This window comes from Salvelinus fontinalis, chromosome 6, assembly GCF_029448725.1.
Source record: "Salvelinus fontinalis isolate EN_2023a chromosome 6, ASM2944872v1, whole genome shotgun sequence".
NCBI lineage: Eukaryota > Metazoa > Chordata > Actinopteri > Salmoniformes > Salmonidae > Salvelinus > Salvelinus fontinalis.
The window spans coordinates 14213879-14223878 of NC_074670.1; positions in this window are offsets into that span (position 1 = coordinate 14213879).

Below are 10000 nucleotides of genomic sequence, written 5' to 3' on the forward strand. Positions count from 1 at the left end.
ATGCAAACCAACCATTCCAGTGTTTTTTTAGTTTTTATTTTACTTGCTGTGTTGTACTCACTTCGCCTCCATGGCCTTTTTATATTTTATTTATTTATACATATATCTGTTTGCCTTCACCTCCCTTATCTCACCTCACTTGCTCACATTGTATATAGACTTATTTTTTTTCACTGTATTATTGACTATATGTTTGTTTTTACTCCATGTGTAACTATGTGTTGTTGTATGTGTCGAACTGCTTTGCTTTATCTTGGCCAGGTCGCAATTGTAAATGAGAACGTGTTCTCAATTTGCCTACCTGGTTAAATAAAGGTTAAATAAAATAAATAAAAAAATCAAAACTCAAAACCTACAACCTGATTTTGGAAGGATTTACGGAATCACCTGAATGGTTCACATCTACCAAGGATTAATTATTCTATACAGCAAATTCTCTGGAAAACAACAGAAACCTGAGAACACCGCCCAACCTGGAACTGAGTGAGTAATGTCTAGTCTGAAACTATATTTGATTTCCAAAAGCCAAGAAGAAAAATACATGACACTACTTTATAAGGACTGAATAGTAACATAACTCTGCCAAGCTTGATACAGCTTCAACTAGCACTTAAGTGTCAAATGAGAGGTGTCAAAGCCCATTAGCCCAACAATGGCAGGAGAGTCGAATAGTCTACCCCAAACAAATGGAGAGGCCTTGGAAGCTGCCTCCCGCTGTTCAGAAGTAATTAAAATACAGTACCCTGTGCATGCAAAAAATGATAAGACAAGAAAAGATCACAAAATGAAGCTCCTTATGGAAAATCAAGAGACACTTTTTGCTGACTATTACAAAAATGGGAACATCAGCAACCTTATCTTCCACACAAACCATCCCCAGGCATGGCACAGTGCTATATTAGCACACTACCCCTCTGTTAAGAGAGGGGGGGTTACGAGGGGTGGAAACTCAGGATTCTTGACAACGAGGACGAGGAGTCAGCTAATATAAATCTCTATACGTCTGGAACAGTAATTGTACAGGGCAACCACAAACAGTTTCAGCTGGACTTTCACCTAATCAAAGAATTAGCCCAGCAGGAGAAGCTCTCCCTTGATAAAGATACCCCCACCCCAAGTGGGTCAGACCAAACCTCTTCACCATATAACCCCACAGACGAGCAACCCTCAGCAGACAGTCAACCTCCCAGTACAGAGTACTTCTCCCTCATTGAAATGAAGGATAAATTCACCCAGCTGGAGGTAAGGCAGGTGGAGCTGGAACAGCAGGTGATCACACTCCAGTCAGCACAGACCCAGACAACAGTCCAGCACAACAACACCCCCTTAACCAGACCTGGAGAGCTGGAGGTGGAGAGAGACATATCTGCACTATGGACAGTGGTGAGACAACATCAACAGGAGAAAGAGCAGGAGCAGGAGAAGAGCAGAGCACTAGAGGAGAGGATCAGACTACAGGAGGAGAGGGAGAGGGGGATGGAGGAGAGGATCAGACTACAGGAGGAGAGGGAGAGGGGGATGGAGGAGAGGATCAGACTGCTGGAGGAGAGGTTGAGGGGGATGGCATGTGACAGAGAACAACCCACTAGGGAGGTGGCCATCCCCCCAGAGACGCCAGCAGAACAGCCCACCTCAGCACCCTACAAAAGTCTCGACACCACAGCAGAACAGTCCACACCAGACCCTGACCATAGAAACGACATCACAACAGAACAGACAAAAGAAAAACCCCAAGCCCAGCAGCTCTCACCCCCTCTGAGCACCCCCCCTGTCAGCCACCCTGATAGCCCTCCTGACAACCCACCCACACCCACTGAGGACAAACACAAGACACAGATTGTCCTTCTTATGGACTCAAATGGGAAATATATAGAAGAAAAAATACTTTTTCCCAAACACAGTGTGTCTAAACTCTGGTGTCCAAACACCCAGCGCGCCCTAGACCTTCTGTCTGAGGACAAACTAGGCTCACCTAGCCACATAATAATACACACAGGCACAAACGACCTGAGAGCACAGCAGGAAAGGGTGGCCACAGCACTGAAGGGAGTGATTGAAAAAGCTTCTTCTACTTTCCCCAACGCACAAGTGGTTATCTCCACCCTGCTACCACGAAAAGACTTCCACCCTGCTACAATACAGCGGGTAAACGCAAGCATTTCCCGTGACTGTGCCTCAAAACCAAATGTTTTTCTGGCACACCACTCCACCCTGGACTTGAACAGCCTCTATGACCAGGTCCACCTCTACAAGGCAGCAGTGCCCACCTTTGCCCGGACTCTAAAGGACATCGCTCTCAAACGAAGCCCCAACACTTCACACAGGAGCAACAGATCAATAGACACCCCACCCAGACCAGCGAGACACCCTCCAAGACCTCCAGGACCCCCCCCTGGACCTACACACCCCCCCCACATCAACCATGCCCACACCCAATTTAGGCCCCCTCAGATCAGACCCATGCCACTCCTGCCCACCCCATGCACCCCACCCCCGCAAAGAGGGCATCAACATGGAAGTCACACATACGCCCAGGTAGTGAGCGGGCAAACAGGCCCAACCCCCACTCTTACACTCGCCCAAGCCAACGGCATGTACCAGATGCTCAGCAGGCTCTGCTCACACTTACTGGCCTGAGGCCAAACCCCGACCAACAACATTGGACACTTTATGGAACAAAAAGCCTTCACTATATCATCCTGGAATATCCAAGGTCTGAGGTCATCTGCCTTTGGCCTAAAGAGCAGGAACCCGGACTTCACCAAAGAAATCGGTAATGCAGACATTGTCATCCTGCAAGAAACCTGGTACAGAGGAGACGGACCCACTGGTTGCCCTCTAGGTTACAGAGAGCTGGTAGTCCCATCCACCAAACTACTAGGTGTGAAACAGGGAAGGGACTCTGGGGGAATGCTAATTTGGTATAGAGCAGACCTAACTCACTCTATTTAATTAATCAAAACAGGAACATTTTACATTTGGCTAGAAATTGAAAAGGAAATTATCTTAACAGAGAAAAATGTCCTCCTGTGTGCTACCTATATCCCCCCACTAGAATCCCCATACTTTAATGAAGACAGCTTCTCCATCCTGGAGGGGGAAATCAATCATTTCCAGGCCCAGGGACATGTATTAGTCTGTGGCGACCTAAATGCCAGAACTGGACAGGAACCTGACACCCTCAGCACACAGGGGGACAAACACCTACCTGGAGGTGACAGCATTCCCTCCCCCATATGCCCACCTAGGCACAACTATGACAACATAACCAACAAAAACGGGTCACAACTCCTGCAGCTCTGTCGCACGCTGGGTATGTACATAGTCAATGGTAGGCTTCGAGGGGACTCCTATGGTAGGTACACCTATAGCTCATCTCTTGGCAGTAGCACTGTAGACTACTTTATCACTGACCTCAACCCAGAGTCTCTCAGAGCGTTCACAGTCAGCCCACTGACACCCCTATCAGACCAGAGCAAAATCACAGTCTACTTGAACATAGCAATACTCAATCATGAGGCATCAAAGCCAAAGGAACTGAATAACATTAAGAAATGCTATAGATGGAAGGAATGCAGTTTGGAAACCTACCAAAAAACAATTAGGCAACAGCAAATTCAATCCCTTTTAGACAACTTCCTGGGTAAAACGTTCCACTGCAATAGTGAAGGTGTAAACTTGGCAGTAGAAAATCTTAACAGTATATTTGACCTCTCAGCTTCCCTATCAAATCTAAAAATCTCAAATAGAAAACCGAAGAAAATGAACAACAATGACAAATGGTTTGATAAAGAATGCAAAAATCTAAGAAATAAATTGAGAAACCTGTCCAACCAAAAACATAGAGACCCGGAAAACCTGAGTCTACGCCTTCACTATGGTGAATCACTAAAACAATACAGAAATACACTACGGAAAAAGAAGGAACAGCACGTCAGAAATCAGCTCAATGTAATTGAAGAATCCATAGACTCTAACCAATTCTGGGAAAATTGGAAAACACTAAACAAACAACAACACGAAGAATTATCTATCCAAAATGGAGATGTATGGGTAAACCACTTCTCCAATCTTTTTGGCTCTATAACAAAGAATAAAGAGCAAAAACATATACATGATCAAATACAAATCCTAGAATCAACTATTAAAAACTACCAGAACCCACTGGATTCTCCAATTACCTTGAATGAGTTACAGGACAAAATAAAAACCCTCCAACCCAAAAAGGCCTGTGGTGTTGATGGTATCCTTAATGAAATGATCAAATATACAGACAACAAATTCCAATTGGCTATATTAAAACTCTTTAACATCGTCCTTAGCTCTGGCATCTTCCCCAATATTTGGAACCAAGGACTGATCACCCCAATCCACAAAAGTGGAGACAAATTTGACCCCAATAACTACCGTGTAATATGCGTCAACAGTAACCTTGGGAAAATACTCTGCATTATCATTAACTTCTTGAGAATACAGGGGGTGCTGTTTTCACATTAGCATAATTGCCTCTACAGATTAAACTGCTTCTTATTCAATTATTGCTGTTACTATATGCATATAACCATATACCATTGGATAGAAAACAAGCTATGGTTTCTAAATCCGTTTCAATTTTGTCTCTGAGTGAAACACAGGTCATTTGACAGCACTTTCCCTGAGCCAGAAGAAGATTGCAAGATGTGTATGCTCGCTTCAACGCTCTGCCTATATATGGTCACGCCACCTATGACCCGAAACACACTTCCTTCTTCTTCCTCTGGGTGTCAGGAAGACGTCAGAGGAGAAATTTTTTGTTTATCTTGTACTGACGTGAAATAAGACCTATTTCTTTAGCGTGACCGACAACTTCCGGTTTTCTGAAACGCGCGTTTTAGAGGTGCAATTGTCTTTTGTTATGCTGACGTTACGGATGAAAACTATCTCCGTCTCGAAGTTTGTTTGATACATGTGACCATATCATCGTAATGTATGTTTTTTCAATATAGTTTAATCAGATTATTTGAATTTTTTCGGGAGTTTTGCCGTGTTCCGTTCTGTGAGTTTTTTAACTTTGGACAGGGACCGTGCCAGTCGACCAGTACCCAGCTAAATGAAGAGGAAAAGTTGCCATTGTGAATGGATTGAACGACTCATCAGGACTAAGGACACCTTGATCAACATTCTGATGAAAGATCAGCAATAGTAAGACCCAATTTACGATGTTATTTCATATATCTGTTGTGCATGTGAACTGGTCGGGCGCGCCCAGCTGGTTCTGGCTGGCGTGGCTATGCTAAATTAGCGCTACATTTTGTTTTCGCTATAAAACATTTAATAAATCTGAAATATTGTTTGGATTCACCAGATGTTGGGCTTTCAATATCTGTACGCTGTGTATTTTTTCTGAAATGTTTTAAGACAAGTAATTAGTTATATAACGTTGGTCTCTGTAATTGTTCTAGCTGCATCAGCACTATATCAGATTGCAGCTGCAATGTAGAACTGTGATTTATACCTGAAAAATGCACATTTAAAAAAAAAAAACTATGCTATACCATAAATATGTTATCAGACTGTCATCTTATGAATTTGTTTGTTGGTTAGTGGCTATCAATATCTTAGTTTAGCCGAATTGGTGATAGCACCTGATGGAGTAAGAAACTGTTGGAGTAAGAAAATGGTGTCTTTTGCTAACGTGTTTAGCTAATAGATTTACATATTGTGTCTTCCCTGTAAAACATTTAAAAAATCTGAAATGGTGGTTTTATTCACAAGATCTGTGTCTTTCATTGGGTGTCTTGGACTTGTGATTTAATGATATTTAGATGCTACTATTTAATTGTGACGCTATGCTAGCGATGCTAATCAGTGTGGGGGGGGTGGGGGGTGCTCCCGGATCCGGGTTAGGTACTCTGTAGAGGTTAACAGCAGACTCGTACATTTCCTCAATGAAAACAATGTACTGAGCAAATGTCAAATTGGCTTTTTACCAAATTACCGTACAACAGACCATGTATTCACCCTACACACCCTAATTGACAACCAAACAAACCAAAACAAAGGCAAAGTCTTCTCATGCTTTGTTGATTTCAAAAAAGCCTTCGACTCAATTTGGCATGAGGGTCTGCTATACAAATTGATGGAAAGTGGTGTTGGGGGTAAAACATACGACATCATAAAATCCATGTACACAAACAACAAGTGTGCGGTTAAAATTGGCAAAAAACACACACATTTCTTCACACAGGGTCGTGGGGTGAGACAGGGATGCAGCTTAAGCCCCACCCTCTTCAACATATATATCAACGAATTGGCGCGGGCACTAGAACAGTCTGCAGCACCCGGTCTCACCCTACTAGAATCCGAAGTCAAATGTCTACTGTTTGCTGATGATCTGGTGCTTCTGTCACCAACCAAGGAGGGCCTACAGCAGCACCTAGATCTTCTGCACAGATTCTGTCAGACCTGGGCCCTGACAGTAAATCTCAGTAAGACCAAAATAATGGTGTTCCAAAAAAGGTCCAGTCGCCAGGACCACAAATTCCATCTAGACACCGTTGCCCTAGAGCACACAAAAAACTATACATACCTCGGCCTAAACATCAGCACCACAGGTAGCTTCCACAGAGCTGTGAACGATCTGAGAGACAAGGCAAGAAGGGCATTCTATGCCATCAAAAGGAACATAAATTTCAACATACCAATTAGGATCTGGCTAAAAATACTTGAATCAGTCATAGAGCCCATTGCCCTTTATGGTTGTGAGGTCTGGGGTCCGCTCACCAACCAAGATTTCACAAAATGGGACAAACACCAAATTGAGACTCTGCATGCAGAATTCTGCAAAAATATCCTCCGTGTACAACGTAGAACACCAAATAATGCATGCAGAGCAGAATTAGGCCGATACCCACTAATTATCAAAATCCAGAAAAGAGCCGTTAAATTCTACAACCACCTAAAAGGAAGCGATTCCCAAACCTTCCATAACAAAGCCATCACCTACAGAGAGATGAACCTGGAGAAGAGTCCCCTAAGCAAGCTGGTCCTAGGGCTCTGTTCACAAACACAAACACACCCCACAGAGCCCCAGGACAACAGCACAATTAGACCCAACCAAATCATGAGAAAACAAAAAGATAATTACTTGACACATTGGAAAGAATTAACAAAAAAACAGAGCAAACTAGAATGCTATTTGGCCCTAAACAGAGAGTATACAGTGGCAGAATACCTAACCACTGTGACTGACCCAAACTTAAGGAAAGCTTTGACTATGTACAGACTCAGTGAGCATAGCCTTGCTATTGAGAAAGGCCGCCGTAGGCAGACATGGCTCTCAAGAGAAGACAGGCTATGTGCTCACTGCCCACAAAATGAGGTGGAAACTGAGCTGCACTTCCTAACCTCCTGCCCAATGTATGACCATATTAGAGAGACATATTTCCCTCAGATTACACAGATCCACAAAGAATTCGAAAACAAATCCAATTTTGATAAACTCCCATATCTACTGGGTGAAATTCCACAGTGTGCCATCACAGCAGCAAGATTTGTGACCTGTTGCCACCAGAAAAGGGCAACCAGTGAAGAACAAACACCATTGTAAATACAACCCATATTTATGTTTATTTATTTTAACTTGTGTGCTTTAACCATTTGTACATTGTTACAACACTGCATATATATAATATGACATTTGTAATGTCTTTATTGTTTTGAAACTTCTGTATGTGTAATGTTTACTGTTCATTTTTATTGTTTATTTGACTTTTGTATATTATCTACCTCACTTGCTTTGGCAATGTTAACACATGTTTCCCATGCCAATAAAGCCCCTTGAATTGAATTGAATTGAATTGAATTGAGAGAGAGAGAGAGAGAGAGAGAGAGAGAGAGAGAGAGAGAGAGAGAGAGAGAGAGAGAGAGAGAGAGAGAGAGAGAGAGAGAGAGAGAGAGAGAGAGAGAGAGAGAGACATGGAGAGACATGGAGAGAGAGAGAGACATGGAGAGACATGGAGAGAGAGAGACATGGAGAGAGAGAGACATGGAGAGAGAGAGACATGGAGAGAGAGAGACATGGAGAGAGAGAGACATGGAGAGAGAGAGACATGGAGAGAGAGAGACATGGAGAGAGACAGAGAGAGAGAGAGAGAGAGAGAGAGAGAGAGAGAGAGAGAGAGACATTTGTAATGTCTTTATTGTTTTGAAACTTCTGTATGTGTAATGTTTACTGTTAATTTTTATTGTTTATTTCAATTTTGTATATTATCTACCTCACTTGCTTTGCAATGTTAACACATGTTTCCCATGCCAATAAAGTCCCTTAAATTGAATTGAATTGAGAGGGAGAGAGAGTGAGAGTGAGAGTGAGAGTGAGAGAGAGAGACAGAGAGAGAGAGAGAGAAAGAGAGAGAGAGAGAGAGAGAGAGAGGAGAGAGAGAGAGAGAGAGAGAGAGAGGAGAGAGAGAGAGAGAGAGAGAGAGAGAGAGAGAGAGAGAGAGAGAGAGAGAGAGAAAGAGAGAGGGGTGGGGGCAGTGGGTGGGGCAGTGGGTGGAGTCAGGAGAATAAACTCAGTTAAGTTTGTGTCATTGTGTAACAAAGTTGGTGACTCACTGCAATAGAATTTCTGTGTGTGCCCCTAGTGTGGCTATTGTTTTATATCTTGACGACACACACACACACACACACACACACACACACACACACACACACACACACACACACACACACACACACACACACACACACACACACACACACACACACACACACACACACACACACACACACACACACACACACACACACACACACAAGCAGACACACAGAAACGCATTCAGGCCATTCATGTGATTTGGGGTTGAGACTGGTTGATGTTGAAACATGAAACAGCGAGGATTTGAATTCCAGGATGGGACCCTTCTGGGCTGCCAGGGAGTGTAACAGTAGCAGTAGTGGAATACTGTAATATAAGTGGAGAAATCCATGGGTTAAACAAATTATGCATAATTTGAAAACATATACTGTATTTCAGCTGAGCAAGAAATGATTTGACTGTAAACTGTTCTGGCACTCAGAAACTATCAGTGACATTTCTGTTCCATTAAAACAAAAACAACATGTTACAAACAGAAAACACTGATCCTTCCTGTCAAAAATAGAACCCAGGTAGGGTAGCCATGGTAACTGTACAGAAGGGAAACAAGCAGAAAGCAAATAATCCAACTGCCACCCACCACAGCATAGAACTACAATGAACTAGAAGAGTATGACTGGAACACAGCTGACCACAGGAATGCTCTAAACAGTACCAGTCTGGTCTGCTGCTCTGTTCAGGCTGTTACCCTGTACAAACTTCTCAGCCAACTAACACTGACAGTCAGATCTCTTAGACTGGTCTTGGTTTCGTCAGTAGAAAAATACGACATGGTAACATTACTGTTAATTGCTGTCAATGGACATGGTTTACTAAACATCCACTACAGTTGGGATGTGTTGTGGGAAAATGGTGCCAACTTCAGGACCGTGTGTGTGTGTGTGTGTGTGTGTGTGTGTGTGTGTTCAGAGTCAACCAGAGGTTTATACAGATGAAGAGGCTTAATTACAAATTGAAGAATCTGAGTGAAATGGGAACATGTCTTCAGCTAAATGAAAGACAGATGAGAGTTGTTTCTCTCCACTCCAGTCTCCACTTTCCACTACAGTCTCTTCTCCACTCTCCACTCCAGTCTCTTCTCCAGTCTCCAGTCTCCACTCTCCACTTTCCACTCCAGTCTCTTCTCCACTCTCCACTCCAGTCTCTTCTCCACTCTCGTCTCTTCTCCACTTTCCACTCCAGTCTCCACTCCACTCTCCACTCCAGTATCTTATCCACTCTCCACTCCAGTATCTTCTCCACTCTGCACTCTAGTCTCTTCTCCACTCTGCACTCCAGTCTCATCTCCACCTTCTACTCTCCACTCCAGTATCGTCTCCACTCTCCACTCCACTCTCTTCTCCACTCCCCACTCCAGTATCT